At 47.4% G+C, this 26,005-nt stretch overlaps 1 protein-coding gene across 4 annotated transcripts in view; it reads left to right on the top strand.

The window, feature by feature from the left end:
- Positions 1-26,005, top strand: part of IRAG1 (inositol 1,4,5-triphosphate receptor associated 1) — a 119,751-nt gene that overhangs the window by 9,817 nt on the left and 83,929 nt on the right. The gene's annotated exons all lie outside the window — the stretch shown is intronic.

Raw genomic sequence — 26,005 nt, forward strand, 5'->3', positions numbered from 1 at the left:
TAGCATAAGCCCTCCCACTGCCCCCTCCCCTACCCTCCCCTCCCCCCACTCAGGGCCACATTAGGATTTTCGTGGGCCCTGGGCACTTTGCCTTCATGAGCCACTTCTTCCTTAAGAAATTTATTTTTTAACTCTGTTGGTGTAAAGACAAATATATTAATGTTCTCTATTAGAACATTTTCTTTGACCTAAAAGTTTTTTTTCCTTCTGATTTTAAAAGAAATTGGAATGTTTTCATGGGCTCTAGGCATCATTCCTACCATACTCAGTGGCTCAGTCAGCCCTGCCCCAGCCTCTTACCGTTCAGAGCACGGTCCAGGGACCGCAGCGTCAGCATCACCTGGGAGCTGGTTAGAAATGCAGACTCTTGAGTGCTGCCTCAGACCTGCTGAGTCAGAATCTGCAGCTTAACAAGACCCCCAGGTGACTTGTGGGTACGTTGCAGTCTGAGACACGATGCCTAATAGCCTGTCCCATGATACTCCTGGGAGTATCTGAGTCACAGATCACACAATCACCCCAAATCACAGCAAGAAGTTGAATAACAGAAAGTCCTATATGGAAGATATATTTAGCGTCAAGTGGCTATGTAAATGTCAAGAATTCCTGAATGGCCCTGTCTGCCAAAGCCATTCTCCTCTCTTACCCAATTGAGGTTTCAACTCCCTTGCCCTCTCAGTGGAGAAGCGAGACCTAGGGGGAGGGGGTGCATTTGCCTCTGAGTTGGTCCTTCCAGCTTTCCCATGAAGCACTCGGCCTCCAAAGCCATCTCAGCTGAGGAAGAGTGGGATGCCGTAGGCAGGCTCCCAGTGCCTCAATCTGGAGCTGACACACAGTGTGTTGGCCAGATCTAGCGGCACGGCCCCAACCATCTGCAAGGGAGGCTGGGAAGGGCAGAGGAGCACAGGCGTATTCAGGGAGCACTGACCATCTCGGCCACGGGTGGAGAATCAGTGAGGCAACTAACAGCTCCTTGTAGATCCAGAGGCCTCCCAGAGGCGAGACATTAAGGAACCGTAAGGTGGCCAACCGGAGACTCAGAACTTGCAAAGAAGTCCTAGAAAAGCTGGAAAATTAACTCAGAGGCAAATGCACGCCCTCCTCCAAGGTCTTACTTCTCCAGGAAGGAGGAGGGAGCATCAACTGGGCAACAGAAGAGAACGGCTTTGGAGCCAGGGCCATCCAGGTGTTCTTGGCATCTGTATACCCACATCATGCTGGGTATATATTCCAGATAGAATTTTCTATTATAGAACTTCTTGCTGCAAGATGGAGGCAGGCATCCCAACTGGCATTAGACTTGAGTCAGCAAGATGTACATTCAAAGCCACTGAGATTTTGGGTCTGTTGTCGCAGCTACTGTTAATTATCCTGAGTCACTGCCCATGCACCGTTGTCATAGGCACCCTCTCCCATTTCCCCAAGGGGAGGACACTTGCCACCTGTCACTGGCACTGTCCTCTCCCTGCCGCTTGACCATCCAGCCCCTCTGCTCCATGCTCTGACCCCTCCCCTCTCTGTACTGTGCCCCCGGATTACAGGCTTGTGACGTCCTATGTTACAGGGAGGGAAACTCGAGATCCCACTGGAAAATGAGTGAGTTGGGTTTAGAATCTCGGTCTTTTGACGCTTATGTGTCTGCGAGGGAGAAACAAATGAAATAGAAGTGGAAGGAAGCCTTCGCAGCCTCAGGATAGGAAGAGTTATTCCCAGGGAACCAGGGCCAACTTTGGACGGGCTTCGTGCCACCTTCACTGAGAGGTTTGATAAAATGAGAGGTTGTGGGCCAGGGGGCTGGGAGTACTGGGTATAGACCCCTGCTCCTGGAGGATGGAGTGTGGGAAATGCCCTTCTGTGAGGCTCATCAAGGATTCAGATGCCAGCTAACATTTAGTGAGCACTGACTACATGCCAAACATTGTTCTAAGAAGTTATGTATATTATGTAATCTACATTATTATCATCACCCACATTTTACAGATGAGGAAACAGAGGCACAGAAAGGTGAAGTAACTTGCCCAAGGTCACGCAGCTACTACATGGCAGGGCTGGGATGTGATCCCAGGCAGCCTGGCTCCAGAGCCCACGTGCATAAGCACTCTGCTCTCTCACCTCTGGACGCCCACTAATCTGAGAGGGTTGGGGGCATCTCCGACTAGTGCCTTGAGGTGGACACATTGAGATACTCCTTGAAAAAGCATTCCATGGTCAAATAAGTTTGGGAAACATTCTGCACTTTCTCTCCCTCTTGGAGGTTTATCCTGCATATTTGCTTCTTAAAGGCTGAGAAGGCCTGCGGGGCGGAAACCCATTTCAGGCTGAGATCCCGAAGTGGATTGAACTACAGAATCTTTATTGTCAGCCCCTGACATCACCCAGAACGAGGGTTGCAAAGAACATACTTTGGGAGAGGCTGGCTAGGGATATTCTTGCCTGAGTGGACCCAAGGTGGATCACGTGACATCTGGAAAGCCCTCGCTGCTTGCACAACTGCCAAGGCAGGCTCTAAGTGGGCCAGCTCAGCCCAAAAAGCTTCTCCCTGGGAGGCAGACGGTGGCCAAAGTGGGGAGAGCATGGGCTCTGCTGGTTTCCAGTCCCCCTTGGCCACCCATCAGCTCTGTTACTCTGGAGAAGCACCATGCTGACCCTGTTTCCTTATCTGCAAAATAACATCTGCCTCCTAGCACAGTGAGGGGATTGAGTGAGCAAACATGCCTACAGCATCAGGCCCACGGTGTGCCTTTGATGAATGGTGAATGTTCTCATTGTTGTCTGTTGTCTATTTTGCTTGCTGTATTCTCTCCAGTCTCCCACGTGGTTCCATGTGAAACTAGGATACTAAAATTGGAAGCTTCCAGGGAGGTGGCTGGGCCCAATTCCATCATGTCAAGCTGGAGGCCATTGTGCCTCTTTTCTGCCCCAAAGACGTCAGGGGACTCCCCAGTCCAAGATATAATTTCCTCCTAAGAAGGGAAGGGAGATGCTCTTGGGTTGAACTTGGGTTGAACGAAAGAATAGGGAGGGAATTTTGAGAGCTGAGGTTGAGTTGCGGGACACACCCAGATTTAGCTTCATATCAACATCAAAAGGGAGCATTAACCCAGGATTCCAGAAGGTCCCAGAAGACCCAGAAAAGGCCAAAGTTGATCTCCTTGGTGCAGGCAAAGAAAAAGTTTTGATTATAAATGAGGTGCCAACTGGCAGAGTGTGAGAGGAAACCTGTGCGAGCATTTACCAGTCACCTAGCAAGGGGCGTTACTAAACAATGGTGAATCTTGATAATAAATTTCAGAAAGTGATTATTTTAAAAAAAGACCTTGGACATAGAGGCAAATTGGTAGAGGGCCACCATAGTGGTGTGGAAAGGGCGCTGGGCTGGGAGTCAGTTTCAGCTGGACCCCTAATGGCTGTGTGACTTTGTCAAGTTCCTTCAACCCACTGAATCTCAGCCTCCTCATCTGAAAAACGGATATAAAAGTGTTTACCTTGTAGTATTGCTAGAAGGAACAAATTAAATAGTGGATCTGAAATAGCTTAGTCAATGGAAAGCTCTAAACAGCAAGAGGTTAATATTAAAAACTGGAAACACCCCCTAGGGATTACCATCGGAGACAACAATCAGGATGAAACAGCTCCCTTCTAAAGAGCTGATGGTGAAGTCAGCCAACAGATCCACGACGTTGGTGAGGCCTGGAGAGGGCAAGCGTAAGAGGCTTCCTGGTCAACACTGACCCAGCCATTCTACTACTCGGTCTATACCCACAAGAACTGAAAACAGGTGTTCAAACAAAAAGTTGTACAATATTGTTTATAGCAGCAATATTCACAATAGCCAAAAGGTGGAAACAACCCAAATGGCCATCAACTGATGAAAGGAAAAACACGTGTAATATGCCCATGTAATGGAGTATTATTCAGGCCTCAGAAGGAATAAAGTGTGGATACATGCCACAACATGGATGAAGCTTGAAAACATGCGAAGTGAAAGAAGCCAGACACAAAGGCCCCGTATTGTACGATTCCATTTACATGTAACGTCCAGAACAAGCAAATCCATAGAGACAGAAAGCAGACGAGTGGTTGCCAGGGCTTTGGGGGAAGCCAGGGATGGGAAGTGACTACTGAAAGGGTGGGAGGCTTCCATTCGGGGTGATGAAAAAGCTCTGGAACTAGGTAGTGGCGAGCGTGCACAATGTTGTGAATGTACTTAATGCCACTGAACAGTACACTTTAAAATGGTTTAAATTGTCAATTTTGTGTTATGTGTATTTTACCACAATTTAAAAAAAAAAGAAGTTTCCCGGTGAACAGGAAACGCGACCCAAAGGTTAGGATCTGCTCTCCTAGCGTGTGGTCCAGGGGATGTCGGGGGATTCAGAGTTTGTCAGCTGGAAGCTGGGGTCTTGTGTCAGCAAATTTCCCCTGGGTCTCTGGAGGGCAAACCTTGTGCAAGGGCCCCGAGGCGACCCAGAGTCTTCTAAGCTGAGGAGTAATGTGACTAAGCCCATGTTCGAGAAGAATCAGTGTGGTGGAAGATGGACTGAAGGGGAAGAGACTGCGGACAGGGAAGACAGAGAGGTGAGCTGTGGCATCGTCCCACTAGAGGTTACAAGGTCCCCCCAAAGCAACGGCAGCAGGAAGGTAAACCAAATCTGGTGAGCTTTGCATTAGCCAAGATTCTTGTTTGCATGGAACAGAAACTTATTAAATTTTGATTAGACAACAATCAGAATTTTCTGGGTCACATAACTGAGAAGTCTAGGGTCGTTTCAGAAATGTCTGGGTCCATAGGGCTCATTCCCTCTATCTCTCAAGTGTCCTTGGTATTGGATCTCTTCTCAGGTGGCCTCTCCCTCGTGATGGCACCGTGGTACTTGAGTTCCTGGCTGACATCCTATCTTTCAGAAACCCCAGCTACAGGAATTCCCCAATAGTTCAAACAAAAGTCACCAAATTGAATTCATTGGCCCAATCTGGGTCCTGTGCCCGTGCCTCAATTACTCGCCAGGACCAGGGCTCTGGGTGTTCTGCTGGGCCAGGACTGTGTTACAGGCCCGCCTCTGCAGTGGGGTCAACCACCGGACCCCAAGCACAGGGATGATGAGGATGCTGCTATTTCAGAAAAATGGGGACCGGGTGCCAAATGGGCAAAACCCACAGATGTCTCCCCAAAGCAGCAACTCTGTACCAGGTCATTTACACAACTCATTTCATCTTCCTGACCATCCTGAGGTGGGAACAATCATCTCCATTTCACAGAGGTGGAAACTGAGGCGTTGAGTAACTTGTCCTTCCTCCCCATCCCTCGAGCACTTTCTCTGTTGTGCGCTGCGTGAGCATCTCTTAGGGAGGCAAAGTGGAGCCACTAACGAGTCAGTACCAGGTCAAAGCTAAGAAAACGGGGACTAAAGCACACGATCTTTAAGCTGAGAGACACTCAAACTGTGTTTCAATCAGCATGCCCGTGTAGTGGTTACAGATCCTGATCACTTAACTGTTAGAAGATCGGAGGTCAGTCTCCATGAGGCAGGGGAGATGCTCGTTCCACGCATCACTCCTGTCCCATAGGCAAGGAAACCAGGAATCCTGGTTGATCAGGGTGTCAGAGACTGGGCACGTGGATCTCTAGACATGGAGAATAGCTTGTGGTCATTTAGAAGCTTTCACTGCAGACAAACTTAATGGACACCACCCTGCCCTTAGCAAGGCATCACAGAAGTGGATGATGGGGCATTTGTCAGGCACGGAAGAGGGAGTAAAGGACATTCCATGCACAGGGCAGGGGATGTCCAAAGGCACTGAGGGATGCTGGGAGTGACAAGTCTTCATGATGATAAAATTCCCTGGGACCCCAGAATAATTTTATCAGAGAAAGAGAAACCGCTGTGGAAAGGGCTTCCTTCAGCATTGGCAACAAGTGGAAAGCTCAGGCGCCCCCAGGTGACTCTGCTTCCTCAGTCTTCATTTTTAGGAATTAATTCACAACTAATGACAAAGAACCACTCAAGCCACTTCTCCAAGGGTGCTTTCTGCCCTTCTGAGCCATGTGCCAGGTTGAAGGCCTCTGACTTGGTAACAGCAGGCATAAATCTTGAGCACTTCCTGTTCGGGAAACAGTACAAGTGATGTGGAGCCGAGAGAAACTGGGCAGGAGCAAGTGGAACCCAGAGAGCTTAACAGTTGCCCAGAGCCCCACTGGGGTCTGACACAAGGCACTGGGTGAATGGGGACATTTTAGAAATGCCGACATTCCCAGGGGACCGGCCCAGCCCGGGATGGAGGCAATTTTAGATGCTCTGACTACTATTTTTGGAACCTGGATCACATTAATTCACTACTGCTCCCCATGGTGGGCAGCCAGGGAGAGCTTCAGGGAGCCCGAGGGCTATTTCCCAGCGCAGTTCTGGTTCAGCCTGCCCAGCATCTGCAGGCCGGTGCCCACTCCCCTCACGTTCTGGGTTGTGTGTTTCCTAGTTGCATGCTGGTCCACTGCACCGAAAGCACCCAACACCAACTTCTGCAAGGAGCATCCTGCACAAACCAATAGGAAGGGATGGACCACCATCTTAGCAAGTGACTCAAGGCTATTTCAGCCGTATTGTGCAGCTTGGACTCTGGCCAAGTCTGGAGTTAGGAGAAAAGGGATCAGAAAAGGAAACATCCAGAAACTTCTCTTCTCCAAGTTGGCTGAATCGGCAGAGAGCAGACACTGTGCGGGAAACAGAGTCACTTTTCCTGCTGAGCTGAGATTCCCTCTCACGCCTGTCAGCAGTAGAGGGGCCACAAGACAGGCAATGGGCAGCACGTGATGCCTTTATTGGGCCAGGTCTAAATGGGATGAGAGGAGAGGGGAACAGATGTGATCTGGGAACTTTCCATCTGAAGGCTCGGAGGAGCAGTGCTGTGTCCTTCTAACAGGTCACATTCCTCTCTGTTCCAAAGCCCATCCTTACTGATGAGGGGGGAGAATATGGGGAATCTCCAGACTGAGGGATGAGTCCCGTCCTTGAGCCTCATTTTATAGAGACTTCAGAGTGAGAATGAAAGATGTCATCCCCAATGGTGCCCATACTTATAAGAACACCACCCACATTTGAATGTCTTTGCTAGCAGAGCCCTAAATGCCTCAGATGAAAAATGGTGCACCCTGCAAAAGTGACTTGACTTTTGGGAATGTTGCGTGTGTCGAGTGTGGTATGGTTCGAGCATGTGTGTGCGTGTGTGTACCTGTGTGGGAAAGCACGCTGTGTGCCTCCGGATCATCTTGGACTGCTGCATCCCAGCTCTCGCTCTCCATACTTGTGCTTGCCTGATGACTGCTGGTAAGTGTCATCACTTACCACTGTCATGACTTACCGCTGAGCTCAGTGGCTCATTCGACCTGGTTTACTACTATACACAGACTGGCACTTCTTAGGTGCTCAGTAAACATTGGCTAAATGGAAGAATGGATGAATGATCTGCACATGCATCTTGGTGGGTTTCTCTTTCTTTTTGGGCGTAGTCTTGTCTCCATGTCTCTATGTGTCTGTCTCTCTGATCCCATGTCCCTTGTCCCTTCATCTGTATTTCTTTCACTCTTGTTGTCTCCTCCTCCTTCATTTCTCCCCACATAACCCCATCCTAGAAACAGACACATGTACTCCATCTCTTTTCCTCAACCTGTTTTCTTACATTACGTGCACTCAGGAATTTTAGAGATGGAAGGAAATTCAGAAATCATCTAGCTTAATTTCCTCCTTTTATGTTTGAGGAAACTGTGTCCAGAGAGGTCACAACATAGTAAGGACAAAAGGTAGTTTCCTTTTATTTATTTTTCTTGCAGAAGTTTTACTTTTTAATGGCTTTATTAAGATATAATTCACAGAACATACAATTCACTCATATAAAGTGTGCAGTTCACTGGTTTTTAACATAGTCAGAGAATTGTGCAGCCATCACCACTATTTAATTCCAGAATATTTTCATCACCCAAAAGAAACCCTGTACCTATTAAGAGTCACTCCTCATTCCCCATCCCTCCAGCCCTAAGCAAACTCTAATCTACTTTCTGTCTCCATAGATTTCCCTATTCTAGACATTTCTTATAAATGCAATCATACAATATATGGTCTTTTGTGAATGGCTTCTTTCACTTAGCGTAAAGTTTTCAGGGTTCATATTTTAGCAGGTACTGGTACTTCACTCCTTTTCACGGCTGAAGAATATCCCATTGTATGAGCAGACCACATTTTATTCATCGATTAATTAGTTAGACATTTGGTTTGCTTCTACTTTCTGGCTATTATGAATAATACTGCTGTGAGTATGTGTACCTGTGTTTGTGTGGACACACATTTTCATGTCTCTTGAGTATATTCCTAGGAGTAGAATTGGTGGATCATATGGCAAATCTATGTTTAACCTTTTGAGGAACTACCAATGTGTTTTCCAAAGTGGCTGTATCATTTTACATTCCCACCAGCAGTGTGTAAGGCTTCCAGTTTCTCCAAATACTTGCTTTGTTCTTATCTGTCTTTTTTATTTTAGCCATCCTAATGGATATGAAGTGGTATCTCATTGTTTTCATTTATCTCTTTGTTTGTTTTGACTTGATGGCTAATGATGTTGAGCATCTTTTCATGTGTTTATTGGCTATTTGTATATCTTCTTTGGAGAAGTGTCTGTTTAAATATTTGCCCATTTTTAAAATTGTTGTCTTTTTATTATTGATCTGTAAGAGTTCGTATATGTTCTGGATACAAGTCCCTTATTAGATATATTATTTGCAAATATTTTCTCCTATTCTATGGGTTATATTTTCACTTTCCCAATGGTATCATTTGCTGTGCAAAAAGTTTTTAATTTTGATGAAGTCCAATTTACTTATTTTTTCTCTTGTTGCCTGTGCTTTTGGTGTTGCATCTAAGAAAGGTATTGACTAACCCAAGGACACAGAGATTTATTCTCACGTTTTCATCTAAGAGTTTTATAGTTTTAGCTCTTCCATTTAGGTGTTTGGCCCATTTTGAGTTAATTTTTGTGTATGGTATATGGAATGGGTCCAACTTTATTCTTTTACACGTGGGTATCCACTTATTCCAGAACTGCTTATTGAAAAAACTATTTTTCCCCATTGACTTATCTTGGCACACCTGTTGAAATCGATTGACTGCAAATGTAAAGGTTTAGTTACGGACCCTCAGTTCTGTCCCAATGATCAATATGTCTATCCTTGTACAGCATTCAGTATCGTACTATCTTACTGTAGTTTTATATTAAGTTTTGAAATTGAGAGGTGTGAATCATCTGTTTTTTCCTTCTTTTTTAAAGATTGTTTTGGTTATTCTTTTTTCCAATTATTTTATTGAGTCATAATGGTTTATAACATTGTATAATTTCAAGTGTACATTATCATTTATCAGTTTCTGTATAGACTGCATTGTTCTCACCACCAATGGTCTAATTTTTAACCATCACCGTATATATGTGCCTCTTCACCCCTTTTGCCCAGCCCTAACCCCTTTCCCCTCTGGTAACCACTAATCTGTTCTCTTTATCCATGTGTTTGTTTATCTTCCACATATGAGTGAAATCATATGGTGTTTGTCTTTCTCTGTCTGGTTGATTTCACTTAACATAATATCCTCAAGGTCCATCCATGTTATTGCTAGTGGGATGATTTTACCTTTTTTATGGCTGAGTAGTATTCCACTGTATATCAATACCACATCTTCTTTATCCGATCATTAGTTGATGGGCGCTTGGGTTGCTTCCATGTCTTGGCTATTGTGAATAATGCTGAAATGAACATAGGGGTACACAAATCTCTTTGAACTGTTGATTTCAAGTTCTTTGGATAAATATAAAGTAGTGCAAATCACATATCTGATGAAGGGTTAATTTCCAAAATATATAAAGAACTCATACAACTCAACAACAGAAAAATAAAGAACCCCATCAAAAAATAGGCAGAAGTATCAACAGACATTTCTCCAAAGAAGATATACAGATGGCCAACGGGTACATGAAAAGATGTTCAACATCTCTAATTATTAGGGAAATTCAAATCAAAACTACAATGAGATATCACCTTATACCTGTCAGAATGGCTATAACTAACGAGAAAAAAACAAATGTTGGAGAGGATGTGGCAAAAAGTGAACCCTCATACGCTGCTGGTAGGAATGCAAACTGATGCAGACACTGGAAAACAGTATAGAGATTTCTCAAAAAATTGAAAATAGAAATACCATATGATCCAGCTATCCCACTCCTGGGTGTTTTGGTTATTCTTGATTCTTTGCATTTTTGTATAAAATTTAGGATCTGCTTGTCATTTTTGCAAAAAAAAAACAAAAGCAGCTCGGGTTTTGATAGAGATTGTGCTGAAGCTATAGATCATTTTGGGGCGTGTTGCCATCTCAACAATATTAAATCTTCCAATTCATGAACATGGGATGGCATTCCGTCTATTTAGGTCTTTAATTTCTTTCAATTATATTTTGTTGTTTTCAGAGTAAAAGTTTTTGATTTCCTTTGTTGAATGTTTTCCTAAGTATTTTATGCTTTTACGATGCTGTTATGAATGAAATTGTTTTCTTAATTTCATTTTTGGATTGTTCATTGCTAGTATAGAGAAATATAGTTTATCTTGGCATATCAGTCTTAAATCCTGCAGTCTTGCTGAACTCATTTATTAGTTCTAATAGTTTTTAGTGGACTCCTCAGGATTTTCTGTATTTAAGATCATGTCATCTGCAAATAGAGAGAGTTTTACTTCTTTGAAACTAGAATCCTTCCGGTCTTCCCTTTTATTTCATTCGAAGGGTCCTGAAAGGAGCTTTGTGGTTAGCCAGGAAAAATATTAAAAAAGTTATTCCCCAGAATTCATTGATCCCAATTCCAAAGATTAGATGTTTGAAACAGACTTGAATTTAAGCCTGATACGACTAAGAAATTCTGTCAAAAATCGTATTAGTTTGTTAGGGCCGCCATAAACAAAACAGAACAAAACACCACCAACTGGTTGGCTTAAAAAATAGAAATTTATTTTCTCACAGTTCTGGAGAAGTCCAATACCAAGGTGTCAGTAGGTTTGGTTTCCCCTGTGGTCTCTCTCCTTGGCTTGCAGACGGCCACCTTGCTGTGTCCTCACGTGGTCTTTCCTCCACGCACACATACCCCTGGCATCTCTCTGTGTCCAAATTTCCTCTTCTTACAAGGACACTACGCAAGTTGGATTAGGGCCCACCCTGATGGCCTCATTTTGACTTCATCACCTCTTTAAATGCTCTGTCTCCAGACACAGTTACAATCTGAGGGGCTGGGGGTTAGGGCTTCAATATATGAACTTTGGGAGGCCACAGTTCAGCCCATCACAACAGCCTTATTGGTTTTCCTCTGAGAGCTCTGATCTCTGGTTAGTTGCCACTAGTGACGCCAGAATTTATTTAAGTAACCCATTTACACGGTCGCCAAATGATAGTGACCTGCAGCCAGAATTAAAAGGCACTACCTGTTGTCCCTGAGCTAAACATCCTCAGGCATTGTTCTGCACGTTCCTGGAGCTCATCTGAGTCAGCATTTCCTCTATTGCCACATGGAGGAGGGTCGATGACCAGCCATCAGACTCGGACGTGCACCCGACACTTAGAACCTCTATTTATACTTCCTGCTTTAAAAAAAAGCCAAAGTAATCCAGAGCTTGCAGCGTAAACCGTATGGTGGCGTCCTTGGATGAGGAGACCTTCTGTGACGTGATATTTCACATTCTTAAACGCAAAGACTCCTGTGAACTTTAAAATTCTTAAATGCAAAAGTTCATTCTAATTTTGTTCTTTTTTGGGTGAAGAGTCAGTTCTGGAAGCTTGAGATGTAACTATTCTTTGCTCTGCAATTCTTACAATCACCAAAACAAGACACTGCTGCTCTCGATCAGTGATGTCAGTAGGAGCAGAAAATCCAGGCTTTCCTCGAGGCCCTCCGAGCTGAAGAGCCGTCCCATCTCGGCTGGTGGAGTTGTCTCCCTCTTTCCTTTGCACAGTCTCTGCTCCCTTTTTCAGTCCTTTATTTTTAACTTTCTTGCTCTCTGAATGTTTTATTGACATCTGGCCACAACCCTTTTAGGAGGCAGGCAGTTATAAATCACCCACAGGGAAATCAATAAAAACCAGTACAATCCACAGTAGGACTGATTTGCCCCCAGATAAGCAGAGTCCTGCAGGCTCAGCGGCTACCCATGGGGGTATCTGCAAGGAGGATGGAGGGTAAGGGGGGCATCGTGTTCTGAAAGAGGGGGTGGGCTGCCAGCCCCCAGAGGCTCAAGGAAGGGGTGGATTTTGGCTTCTATCCATGTACTTCTCATCCGGCCTCAGGGGAGAGCTCTGTGTTTCCATTTCATCCAGCTCAGATTTTTCCAACCACATCAGTGACATTTGCTTATCTTCTGAGGATCTGCTTCAGAGCTCAAGTATCTTCTTTAAGCCTCAAGAAAGGGCAGTAGGAATGAATTTCTGTATTTGCTGGGGATGGGGGAAGGCAGGGCAGTATGTTTCTGGGGCCCAGAGGCATGGAAGAGGGGAGAAACTCCATCAAGCCGTCTGTTGTCAGGTGACTGCTTTTGGTCACCATCAGCTGGGGGAGGCCATCTGTCTGGCCAGAACTCCAGGGAGCCAAAAGACTGACAGTCATTGTACAGAAGCTGAAAGCTAGGCCCAGAGAAAGGTGTGACCAGCCCAAGGTCACAGAGCAGTTTCATAACCAGCTCACAAAGAGATGGCCTCACTGCTTTGAAATCCTAGTTCTCTTCCCAAAAGGAGCTTTGCTCAGGAAACACAAATTCACTTAAAAAAATGTGAATCCACAGAGAAAAAGTATCAATTGGTTCATTTATTAATTGAGTACATTAAATTGCCCACTGTAAGGACCATGAGGGTCATCAGACCATTTGGACCAACCATTCATGCCCTCTTGGATAATGGGAGTATACTAACTTTTGAAAAGAGAATATTCTAGAAACGATTTTTCCTCTCCTCTCCATCAGGGAAAATATTCCAACTGCAAGGCTCAGGGTGCTGGGGTCAGGTGGTGGGAGGCAGTGAGCTGTCTGTGGAGCAAGGAGGGCAGGGCCTCCCCTGCCCCAGCAGGGAGAATCAGGCTCAGAATCAGGGCGACAGGGAAAACCTCGGATCCCACGAATGCCCAGATTTTACTTCCCAGGTGTCACTGGTTTTCCCAAGTTGTGCATCTCTATTACCTAAGCCCTAGTCCTCTAAGAAGCCTTCCCCCCCTCTCCCCTTAGGGGCTTTCTGGAGATGTGTGCATTTAAACTGGGTTAAAGAATTATTTGATTCAGTTCAACATTTGCCAGACTCTAATTATATATCAAATGCTGGGGATACAGACATGAGAAAGATTGGGTTTTGAAGGGTGAATAGGAGTCTGCCATGAAAACCATTCAATTGCTGTCTACCAAGTGGAGGAGACTAACCTGAAAACAAACATTTGCAATTACCTTAGAGCAGGGTTGGCAAATTTTTTCTGTAAAAGCCAAACAGTAAATATTTTAGGCTTTGTGAGTCAGACAGACTCTGTCCCAGCTACTCACCTCTGCCCTTGTAGTAAAAAAACAGCCATAGGCAATATATCAATGAGTGATTGTGGCTGTGTTCCAATAAAGCTTTATTTACAAAAGCCGTCAGTAGGTCAGATTTGGCCCATGGGTCATGGTTTGCTGAACCCTGCGGTAGAAGAATGTCATCATAATATGGGAATACAAATAACAATAGTAGTAATAATAAAAGCTACCTTTCTGACAGCTTACCCTGTGCTAGAGACCCTACCTTAGGCATTCTATATACAATTAACATTTATTTGCATACTTATTTTTCACAACAGTTTGTGAGAACAATGAGAGTCAACAGCCAAAGTCACAGAGGTAGGAAGTGGCAAATACAAGGTAAAACCCAACCCTGTTTGGCCCTACATCTACGTTCCCAACTATACAATTTAAAATTCTGAAGGAAATGAGCAGAAGGGGTTAATCTGGTGAGGATCATGAGGTGGTTCCTAACGGAGGGGTAGAGTCTTCCATGGAGGCGGTGGGAGGGATGGGCCTTTGAGGCAGAAAGAGTAGCACTGAGATTCGAAAGCACATGGAATATTCTAGAAACTGGGCTATTAGGTGATGCTGGGGTGTGAGATGGAGAAGAAACAGGAGAGGTTAGTAAGGGCAGAGCACAAAGACTGGCATGCCTGCTGATGAACTGGAATCTGTGGCCCAGGCTCTCCAGGTCTGGTCTTCTGGACATGCTGCTTCAGATGCCCTTGAGGGACTGGGAGCCATACAGATCCCTGAGCCCCATCCGCAGATACTCTGATTCAGTTGACCTGGGATGGGCCCACTTTATCAGACCACTCCGACGATTCCACTAAGTATTCTAGATTTGGGCATCAGTGCCTGGAGAGCCACTGAAATGTTTTACTCAAGGGAGAAATACAACCAAAGTCCTGCTTTAGGAAGGCAGCTTCCACTTGGAAGACGAATTCTTTCATTGGGAGAACCAACCCTCCCAAGGGTCCATTTTCTGGTTAGTTATCAGCTTCTCTCATCTGGCAATGCAGATGAGAAATTTCCAGAAGCTTCTTAAGAATGACTCAGCTTAAACCCTGGATTGAACTCTATGTTATGCACAGTTAACTCAAGGACAGAGATTATACAAATAACAGACTGCAATTTAACAGACGGAACATATGTGAATCCGAAGTTATGTTACCTTCTGCTTGATGAATCAGTGATGCTTAGCCAGAAAAGCCTCTCCTGGTCCTGTGGCAGTGTTTCTTCTGTGGCGGTGGTGGTGGCAGCTGTGGCTGGGTTCTGCATCACCCTAGAAGCCTCATCACTGTGTGTCGGACAGAACCCTGGGCTTGGAGTCGGATGACCCTGAGCTCACACCCTTACAGGGCTTGGTTACTGTGATGCCTGGAGCAAATTATTTATCCTTTCTGAGCCTCAGTTTTCTCATCTGTAAAACGGGAATAATAATAATACCATGAGGGCTGTGGAAGGACTGAAGAAGATAAAGAATGTAAAGAGCCAGGTGCCATGAATATTGGATCTCTTCTGCTGTTGTCCTGGTATTGCTTCCATGCACTCCCCATCCTTGCTCTGTTCAAACATGACAACCACCCGGAAGAGAAATCCTCTGCGGGGCCTCCCTGTCTCATATCGTTAAGCAGCTGCAGTTGCACATGCCTGTTTAAGGAGCAGCTCCCTGGAATTCATGTGCCTCAGACCAGCAAAGTTTGCTGTTGGGGGAGCCATTCGCAAGCTCCTGCCTTTGCCCTCCCCACCATCCCCCTCCCGGGCCACTTCCCATCACTGTTTACCATAGTCTGTTCTCAAGTGCTGTCGAAAGACTCAAATTCTGCAGCGATTTGCATAGATACCAAGGGAACTGCTCCCTTTTACTTTAGTGCGGGGCTTCTGTGGCCCCAGCCTCTGTCAAAGGAGGACCTTTGGAGCTGACCAGTCTGCACGTGCAGTTCAGCTCAGATTCCCCTGGTGCAAAAAAGACCCAAGTTGTGACCAAGAACTACGACTGCTCCCGTCCCCTCCACTGGCCTCGGTGGGCAAGGTGTGAGCTTCCTCCTTGTCCTGAAAACTGGAGTCTTCACCCCAAACTGGGGGGCTGGGGCCCAGGGCCGAGGGCTGCGGGCCTGCTCACACAGCCTCTAGGTCTCAGGTCTACTCCTGGCGGGTTAGCAGTCAGACTGTGAACTCTGAACTGAGGAGCAGGTGGAGGGAGTTCCTGGTGCTCCTCCCGAAGAAGGCAACATCTGAAAATCATTTAAAGTTTGAAATTTGACTCGACAAACATGTCTGTATGTTCCCCAGCTTATCTTTTAGGCAGGAACATGGAGGGTGGTCAAACCTTGCCCCCTCCTCTGGAGCCTGAGTTTAAATGTGCATGCGTGTAGTGGGGGAAGGGTGGGAGGTAGGCATTGTGGGGCTGAGGGATTCGGAGGTTTGGGTTGGGGTTTCTGGGAGGATGCCAAGCCTGTCAATAGGGAGAGGAAGCGCAGAGGGAGAAGCAGGTTCTGAGGAAAGGAGCATGGTGATAAGTTTAGCTGGGGACTAACCCAGGGCAATCTCATTTGCTCTAGATCTGAGCTTTCCAGCTCAAACTCTCAGGTAGGCAGCAGAGCAGTGAGGTGAGAGAAGCCTTTGGTGTCGAGAAAGACCCTATACAGCCCACTTTACAAAGGCTAGGCTGTTTGTACCAGTTGGAACTCTTTATTGCAAGTGCCAAAAAGCCAACACAAGCCAGTTTAAGCAAAAAGGAGTATTCACCGGTTCTTGAAACATAAAAGGCCAGGGATATCAGGCATAGCTTGATCAGGGCCTTACAGGACAGCCTCAGGACCTCATTTCTTTCTGGCTCTTTGCTATGCTCTCTTTCACATTGATTCTGTTCTGAGACAAGTTCTTGTTCACCATCACAAGAAGGATTCTGTTTTCACTCTCTTACATTCAAATTCTGCCGTTAAGAATAAGAATCTCTTTCCCAGGATGCCCAGCATAGTCTTATTGTGTCTCATTGGCGCTGGGTAGGTCACACGCTCACCCTTGAACCAATCACTGTAACTGGGGGGATGTGATACAAAGATGTCCAAAGGCTGCCTCCAGCCCTGGGTTGCTGGTTAGACCCCATGCCACTGACTGTGGCAACATGGACCTTGAACTCCTGGGGCAGAAAGTGGGCCACAGGCTGACAACTTAGCCCAGCACTGTACTATAGAGATGGGGAGACTGAGACCCGAGTGCTGAAGGAACTCCTCCCCCCACAGGCAGTTGGCATCACAGTCTGTTTGAAGGCCCCGTCCCTGAGCCCATTGCCAGCCTCCCGTGGGCCTCCTGAGGCACGTATTAGGCCAGACTCTGCCCTGCAGCCCAGCCCCGGGTTGTTGGGCCTGTTTCCACAGCTTCTGAGAACTGCGAGTCCCCGAGTAGAGAGAAATAGGGGATGGGACTGGAGGCTGGGGCGCTCCGGGCAGGAAGAGCTGTCTCCTCTGTTTGTCCCAGGTGAGCAGCTGCTTCCCGTCCACCCCGGGGGATGCCGTGAGAGGGACTTTCCGCTCTGCACCTCGCTAGGGCTGTCCTTGCAGGCTGTGAGGTAGAGCTGTGACCCGGAACAGTCAAGAGCCTCCTTCAGGAAACGTGCGAAACATCCCTCAGGACTCTCGTTCCGTCTCTGCTGAGGTTAAGAAGAATGCGAGTGGGTCTTCTGGTGAAAAGGGCTGGAGACCCAGGTTTTAGTTTTGACTCTGTTTCCTGACTGTGTGACCTAGAGCAAGTCACTCCACCTCTCTGAGGCTCAGCTTCCTCATCTGTAGAGTGGTGACATGCTGCCTTCCTCACAGAGCTGAGAGGACTCAAGCCTAGTGGGTTTACACATAGACGGATACTGTGCTGTGTGTGTAGTCAGTCTCATGAAAAGCCAGGTTTGATTCCTAGAGCCCTTGTTTCAAGAGGAGGGGCCACCGGATGTGGAGCTCTGGCCCTGTGCTGTGGTCCCACAGCTGGGGCGCAAGGGGACATTCACCCGCGGGCGTGGCAGTTGCGGCTAATGCACAGGAAACAGAAACCACTGTGTGGCCACCAGGCAGCAGCAGGGTGCTGTCATGGACCAGAGAGCATGCAGCAACCAGGATAGGTCAGGGAAGGCTTCCTGGGGAGGCAGCCTTGAAGGAACACCTCAGAGCGCAGGGCCTAGCGCAGTTCCTGACCCTGAGGAGGCCCAACAAACGTTTCTTCAATGAATCAATGGCAGCGTGGAGGCCATCTTTTCCTTCGGACTTTCCCAAACCAGCTCCCACAGAGAGACCCTGGTGGTTACTTCCCAGAACAAAGCTGGGAAAGGAGGGGCAGAAGGAGGGGAAGTGGCAGGGAGGAAGTGGCAGAGGAGGCACTGCAAACTGGGTGTTCATTTATTCATTTATTTATTTGGTTGGGGGTTGGGGTGTTGCTGAGTCAAGGAAGAAATTTTATTTTTATTTGGAACAAAATTCCCAAGGTGATAGAGTTCTGATCCTGGCTTTTCAGACAGGCTGCTCCTGGTGTTCTGGGCGGCCCTTGACAGATGGCATGTCCCAGACAAAACACCAGCTTGTCTTTCTCCATCCTTGTCCCCATCCTAAGGAATGGACATCTTCAAGGGCAGAGGCCAGAAGATCCAAGGACGAGGTTGTTGGCTTGGATTCGGCCCTCCTGTTAGCCTCTGAGAGTCTGCATGTACAGTGTGGGTGGGTCCCACCCAGTCCCACCCAGGCCCACCAGGTCCCATTCCAGGTGCTGGATTGCCAGGACCCCCCCGAGTACCAGAGTCCCCTTGTCAGAGCAGGCATTGGGCCATGTGTCCGGGCTGGGGACCAGAGGCTGTGACCTCCTCACAAACCCTCAGGGCTCTGCTCTGTCAGGAAGGAAGTGGTTCCAGGAGTGCCACGGCCGCAGATGCTGGGTGACGGCACATTGGAGCACCACCACCAGCCATCTGGGAACACTTTGCCTAGCTGTCCAAGTGGAGCAGAAGGGCCAGGGGGCTGCTCTGTGGCTTCCTGCGGGGTGTAGGTTAAAGCTGGAAGCCCATTGATAAGTTAATCCTAAAAGTCACTTTGCAAAGTACTCCTGGATGGTCAAGCAGAGCCCTGCGGTGGCCGAGGAGAAGGCCCTGCCCTTTGTGAGGTTTAAGTTGGTAGAACCCTATGGGGGAACATGCACATGCATGTGGCAGTGAAGATAGGAAACCAGTCATATGTCTGAAAGAAAAACTCAGCTGTGCACCTGGGCCAGCTCAGTGGGAAAGGGGGCAGGCAAGGCCATCCACCTGCAGAGGCAGCAGCCCAGGCGATGCATGCTCATGTCACTCCAGGAGGAGGATAACGGGAGCCAAGTCCTCCCCACTTCTCACATGAGGACCTCCAAGGTCACAGTGGAGCCACAAGTGACATCAGCCCTGGAGGGTCACCTGGCTTCCCCAGGCTTCCTCAGCAACCAGGGTTTGCACTCTCAACCTCTATGTCACAGGGTATGCGACACATCTTCTTTCACTCACTCACTCACTCACTCACTCGTTCATTCACTTATTCATCTATTCAAGAAACCCTCAGAGGTGAATTCCACGCTGACCCTGCCATCAGGGAACCCACCGTCTAGGACATGATTCTTTTATATAAATACATATACATTTTTTTCTTTATTGAGATCACATTGGTTAATAACATTATATAAATTTCAGCTGTACATCATTGCATTTCAATTTCTGTATAACTGCATCATGTTCACCACCAGAAGTCTAGCTGCCATCCATCACTGTACACTTGTGCCCCTTTGCACCTTTTGCCCTCCCCCGACCTCCTTCCTCTCTGGTAACCACCAGTCTGTTCTCCGTATCTACGGTTTCTTTGTTTGTTTATCTACCACATATGAGTGAAGTCACACTGTAATTGTCTTTCTCCATCTGGCTCATTTCACTTAGCATAATACCCTCAATGTCCATCCATGTTGTGGCAAATGGCAAGATTTTGTCTTTTTCATGGCTGAGTAGTATTCCATTGTGTATATATACCACATCTTCTTTATCCATTCGTCCCTTGATGGACACTTAAGTTGCTTCCAAGTCTTGGCTATTGTGAATAATGTTGCGATGCATATATCTTTCTGAATTAGTGTTTTTGTGTTCTTTAGATAAATATCCAGTAGTGGGATAGCTGGATCATATGGTACATCTATTTTTAATTTTTTGAGAAATCTCCATACTGTTTTCCATAGTGGCTGCACTAGTTTGCATTCCCACCAGCAGTGCATGAAGGTTCCTTTTGCTCCACATCCTCCCCAACACTTGTTATTTCCTGTCTTTTTAATTACAGCCATTCTGACAGGCATGAGGTGATATTGTACTTTTGATTTGCATTTCCCTAGTATTTAGTGATGTTGAATATCTTTTCATGTGCCTGTTGGCCATCTGTATTTCTTCTCTGGAAAAATGTCCGTTCAGATCCTCTGCCCATTTTTGGATTGGGTTGCTTGTTTCCTTGTTATTGAGTTGTATGTCTTCTTTATATATTTTGGACATTAATCCCTTATTGGATATACGATTTGCAATAGGACATGATTTTTAACAAAGTGTGGCTGGCCAGGGAGAAGGAGAGGTTGGAGGGGATAGTGTGCCTGACAGGGGAGCCTCATCATAGAAACTTGCCACATACCTTACAGGGACTGGGTAGCAAAAAGGTTGAGAACTACTGGTCCAGTAAACAAATGATTACAAGACAAAGCAAAGAGCCAAGAGGCAAGGGAGAACACAGAGCTCGGAAAAGGGGTGTCAGAGGGGAAAGTCAGGGCAAGCCTCCCAGTGGAAGTGACATTTGAACTGAGTATTAAAGGATGAGACAAGAATTGGCCAGGGAATTCTAGACAGGAAATTCTGCAGGAAGGCTCAGAGCCTCAACCTGCACATGCTGAAAAGAAGACTATAGATGCCTAAGGAACTCGTGATCATCAGGCATCAGCTGTTCTCTTTAAGTAACTTCTAGGACACAAAAGAGACTTTTTCCTTTAACAATTCCATTATTTATTATGCAAGTAAGTCATGCTGTTCGTGGAAAAAAATGGAAAAATATAGACGTAAATATTTAAAAGATGTTAAATTGAGTTTATTCATAATTCCACTTGAAGATAACCGCTTTTAACATTTGGGTTTTAACCTCCTTGACTTCCCTCCCCCCATCTCCATGGACAGACATAGCCATATATCTATCTACATATATTTCACATAAAATGTAGATAGATAAAAATATAAAGACTTTTAAATGAAAGGAGAATACTTGTTTTCCCCCCATCAATACACTATGAACAACAAGGACGATGTCTAAAGTATCAAAACCTTATGCATTTTAACCATCTCGGATGGAAATGTTCTGAAGTGGATCTTGCTTTCTGACTTCTCCGAGAAGCCAGCATCGGAGTTTTGCCACATTCACGCTCGGCAGCTTTGGGGCTGGGCTGTAAACCAGCGCTGAGCTCAGTGGCCAGGAAGGTGTCTAGGAAGATGTGCCGAGACGGAATGGCCCGAGTCCGTGCCAAGCTGCCAAACGGAGTGCCTGCATCAGCCCTCTCGAGTGTGGCTGCTTCCTTTCTGCCGTCAGTTGTCCCTTCTTACTGCTTTTTATCTGCAGTGGGCTGGAAAAACAGAAAACCAAGCTGTGTGAAGTGCACGGAAAGGAGTGTACTGAGGTTGTAAGCGACGTCCTCTGTTGCGTGAAGCACAAGTGACTTGTGTTAACAATATTCTCTTTCTCCGAGGCAAATAAAGGAACACTCACTGAGCGTTTACCAGGTACTGGATACGTTGCATGTCTTATTTTATTTAAATCTCATAGCCACACTTTTTTTTTCCTTAAAGATTGGCACCTGAGCTAACAACCGTTGCCAATCTTCTTTTTTTTTTTTTTTTTCTGCTTTATCTTCCCAACCCCGCCGTACATAGTTGTATATCTTAGTTGCAGGTCCTTCTAGTTGTGGGATGTGGGACGCTGCCTCAATGTGGCCTGACGAGCAGTGCCATGTCCGCGCCCAGGATCTGAACCCTGGGCTGCCTCAGCGGAGCGCACGAACTTAACCACTCGGCCATGGAGCCAGCCCCTCATAGCCACACTTTGAGAGAAGTATCTTAACCCCATCTTACAAGCAACAGCCTGATCCCAGAGAAGTTCATGACTTGTCGAGGGTCGCTGAGCTGTAAGGGCCAGATCAGGGCTGGAACCTGGTCTCTTTCATGCCCCAATCCCAGCTGTTCTTGGGGTACCTCACCTCATGCTTGCCGCCAAGCCTGGCTGGGTTTGAACTGATGACGTTGCCAGAGGCACGGCCACTGGCCTGGTGTGATGCCTCTGCATGGCGCAGGGCGTGGCCTCCTATGAGGGAGTGAGGCCACAGCCAGGTGAAGAGCCACATCCTCAGAGCCCCGACAGCAAGGAGATACGCAGAGTATGACAACCCACCCAGAGAACGGGCGGGGTGGGGAATCATCAGTCTTCAGGGAGGGCCAATCTCTGCTTAGCTCCCTGGCCTCCTCAGACAGTGCTCATAGTTGGCCCTGCTTATTAGACTTGATTTGAATTAGATGATTTAGCAGAAAAAGCCCAGAGGAACATTTTCTCCAGATGTAAATCAGAGGAGGCAACTGGTGGCTGCAGACAGAATCTTACCAGGGATGTGTTTGTTTGGGCTGTGCTGTGTTTCCCTAAATTTTTGAATTAGATTTGACATTTAGAAATTGGAGGATTTCATACTTAAACATCTGGGATTTGGCTTTTCTTGAAAAATTGGGACATCTGGCCAACAAAGACTGGTATTTTCTCATGACCCCAAAATTGAATAGTAACTGTCCCCGTTAGATGGCGCCTGTACTCTCTGGTCTGCCACACCCCGTGATGGCGTGATGGCGGGCCTTCATCTCACCTGTCTGCGCCCTGAAGGATTTGAATTTGCCACCCCCGCAGGAATCCTGTTTTCACAGAAGCTGGCTGCCGATTAAAGCAAAGCCTTCTTAATCTGTGTTTTACGATATGGCTTCACTCGTTAATTAATTCAATGGTGAGTGGACATTCTGTGTTTGACACTGTACTGCATGTGGGTCATAAAAATATGACTAATTATTAAAATATCCATATAAATATGAATAAGGTATAGTCCCTGCCGTCGAGGTACTCAAATTCCAGCTGAGGTGAAGTCTGTGCAAAGAGCTCCGGCTGAATAGAGAAGTGTAGTAGACTGAATAATCCTCCCCTGCCCCCCACCAAGATGTCTCCGTCCCTGGAGCCTGTGAGAATGTTCCCTTAAATGGAAAAAGGACCTTTGCAGACATGATTAAATCAAGGATCCTTCGATCGGGAGATCATCGTGGATTATCTGCACGGGCTCGATGTAACCCCAAGGGTCCTTATAAGAAGGAGGCAGGACAAAGTCAGACAGTAAGGAAATCCGAGGATGGAAGCAGAGGTCAGACAGGAGAAAAGATGCTGCATTGCTGGCTTTGAAGACAGAGAAAGCACCACCAGCCAAGCAATGTAGGCAGCCTCCAGAAGCTGGAAAAGCAAGGAAACGGCTTCCCCCTTAGAGCCTGCAGAAGGAACACAGCCCTGCTGATACTGACTTTAGCCCACTGAGACTGATTTGGGACTTCTGACCTCCAGAACTGCCAGATAACAAACTTGTGTTGTTTTAAGAAACCAAGTTTGTGGTAACTTGCTACAGCAGCCACAGGAAACTAATACAGAGAATAACTTTTTCTGAGGTGAAGAGGAGGAATGGGTTTTTGAAGGAGGGGATATTTGAAGTGGGTCTTGAAGGATGAATAGGAGTTCATCAGGTATAGAAAGAGGATGAAAGGCAGCCCAGGCCTAGGGAAGAGGATATGCGCAAAGGGCATGAGAAAGCAGGGCGCGTCTGGAGGTTGACTGTTGGTCAAGCGTGGTTGGAGCATCAGGTGTATGAATGCAGAAATAGGAGAGGAGGCCGGAGTGAGGGGCTGGGATCTTGACTCAGGACTGGTCCCATGGAAAAGGCAGTCCTCAGAGGTTTTAAAAAGGGGAAGGATGATCTAGTTTATGTTTTGGAGAGACTGCTCTGGCATCTTGCGGAAGGTAGTTGGAAGGGGCCAGAGCAGACATAAGGAAACATCTGCGATTCTTGCAGTGACTCAGGTCACACATAGCTGGGGCAGGGGTGGTGGCCGCAGGAAGGAGGCAAGCGATCCAGACACGTCTGAATGAGGATTGACCGGACTCGGAGTCCACCCGACTGATCCGGGGCTGGCGAAGAGGGAGGAGTCATGATGACTTCCCGGTTATAACTCAGCGCCAATCACGTGGGCGGAGGGCGGAGGGTGGAGGGCGGCGTGGGAGAGGTGGGCTTGGGGAGGGAAGAAGGGGCTGTGTTTGGGATGCGGGGAGTGCTAGGGGCCCACGGTGCGCGGAGGATGAGTAGTGCAAAGGCAACTGGCAGTCACGTCTCCGTAGCTGCGCCATCGTGGGTGATGGTAAAGGCGCCTGTGTTCCTTCTGCACCGGCAGGGGTGAGGGGCAGGGGCCAGAGGCTCAGGGCTGTGCTGCTAAGTGTTTAACAGCCGGCTCTCTGGGTGGAAAAGGCCTCCATGTGTAGCACTTGCGGATTTCTGTGGCATAAATGCATCGTGAGCAATTTCAAGCTGCGAACCGAACATTTTCCAACTCCACAGTAGCACCTCATTATATAGTGTCTCACCACACGGATACCATAGGCGTAAGTCATCTCATGAGTAAAAATAGTAAAATAATTACCGTGTGGTTATTTTGGGTATTGGTTTCCTTTGTTTTTAATGTAATTTCATTTTTAATGATGTCTGAGTTTAACAACCAGCTGGCAAAATTCTTGACAATTTGCACACCACTGGAGAAGCTCCGACAAAGTACAAGTTGGAAGGGTCTAGAAGTTCACCTCCTTCTCAGACGGGCTCAGTGACTCCCGAGGTCACACGCCGGGGAGGGCAGAACCAGCCCCAGGACCTGGGAGGCAGCTCCTGGTCTTCCATTCTTCTTGATGGCCCTTCAGTGCCCTGGTCAGCCTCGCAGACCCGGGAACGCCTGAGGTCCTTGACCCCAGGACGACGACTCATGTCACCCTGGAGTGGGTGACTCAAGGAAGAGGCTGCTGGCGGCCTGGAACAAAGAGAACGGGGCAAGATTTATTTCTGCGAGGAGATAAATGGGAGGCTGGGATCCTTGTCTCCTGTTCCCAGTGCCTTTGAACTGCCTCCCATTGAGCAATTGCACATATTTCCAAGAAGAAAAAATTTTTCAAGTGGGTTTATTTTTAAAAAAGAATTGCTGAAATGAACAAGCTGGAAAGGAAACCTGGGGAAATGTTCTGGCTGACTTCCTGTCAGGACCAGGGGGTGGCCGGTTGGGGCGGGTGGAGGTCTGGCCCTGGCTTGACCATTTTTCATGGGGTGTAGAACTGGGTCCCAGGCATTTCAGGGTTTCTCCAACCCTCCTCTTCCTCCAGAGCAGCTTCTAAGATCCAAGGGTCTTCCCCAGCATGGGAGAGTCGGGGCGCCCTGGTGCCCAATGTCGTCTGTCCTGGCCAGCATTTGACAAGACGTCCATCATGCTTTCTCTCGCTCCTGTCAGTAGGTAACCTCTGAATCAGCCTTCTCAAGGCAGCTTCAGGTCTGGCAACTCTCTGCTCTGGGGTGCGCAGAAATTATTGTGCTCACTCGCCCTGCCCTGGCCCCACCCCCGGGGATGTGAGGAATCCTGGGAGGATGTCTAAAGGCCTCAGCTAAGAGTCATGCCAAATAGCCATTTCCTGTCTTTGGGGTCTTCTCCTCCGGGTTGTCTGGGAAGTGGAGCCTAAGACCTCTCTGCTCGAAGATTCAGGGATCTTTCTCCACCTGCGCAGGGAAGCGGGCCACAGGCACCTTTCTGAGCACTCACCAGAGGCTACACTCCATTGCTTCTCCTCCGCCTCGCCTGTCCCTCCCTCACCCCAGAATTGTTACTAGTCTTGGGTGGGGGGACACTTACCCTTACTTAGGTGTTTTTTCCCAAATCTTTTTCCTCTGCCCTGCGCACTTTCATTTCCCTAAGGGCTGGCCCTTTGAGACGAGGAAGACAGAGATGGCTCCCTTTTCTCTGCCTCCTGCTGCTCCAGTCCACCCCCCAAACAAGGCAGGGCCCACAGAATGGCCTTGCTGTTCCTTGCCTGAGGCCAAGGGCAATGAGGGGAGAGGAGATATGAGGGGCCTGGGTTGCCATCCATCCCGTGCCCCCAGCATTGTGCAGCACTGCGCAGACTCCTGCACTCTTCCTCTGGGAGCTGGGCCAGGCTCTCCACCTGGACGTGGCCCTGGCACTGGTCTGAGCAGACGCTGGCTCACTCCCAGGGCTAGAATGGGTTCTGAATCAGGAGAGGGAGGCCCCCCCCA

The sequence above is a fragment of the Equus quagga genome, chromosome 14 (genome assembly GCF_021613505.1).
Source record: "Equus quagga isolate Etosha38 chromosome 14, UCLA_HA_Equagga_1.0, whole genome shotgun sequence".
Lineage (NCBI taxonomy): Eukaryota > Metazoa > Chordata > Mammalia > Perissodactyla > Equidae > Equus > Equus quagga.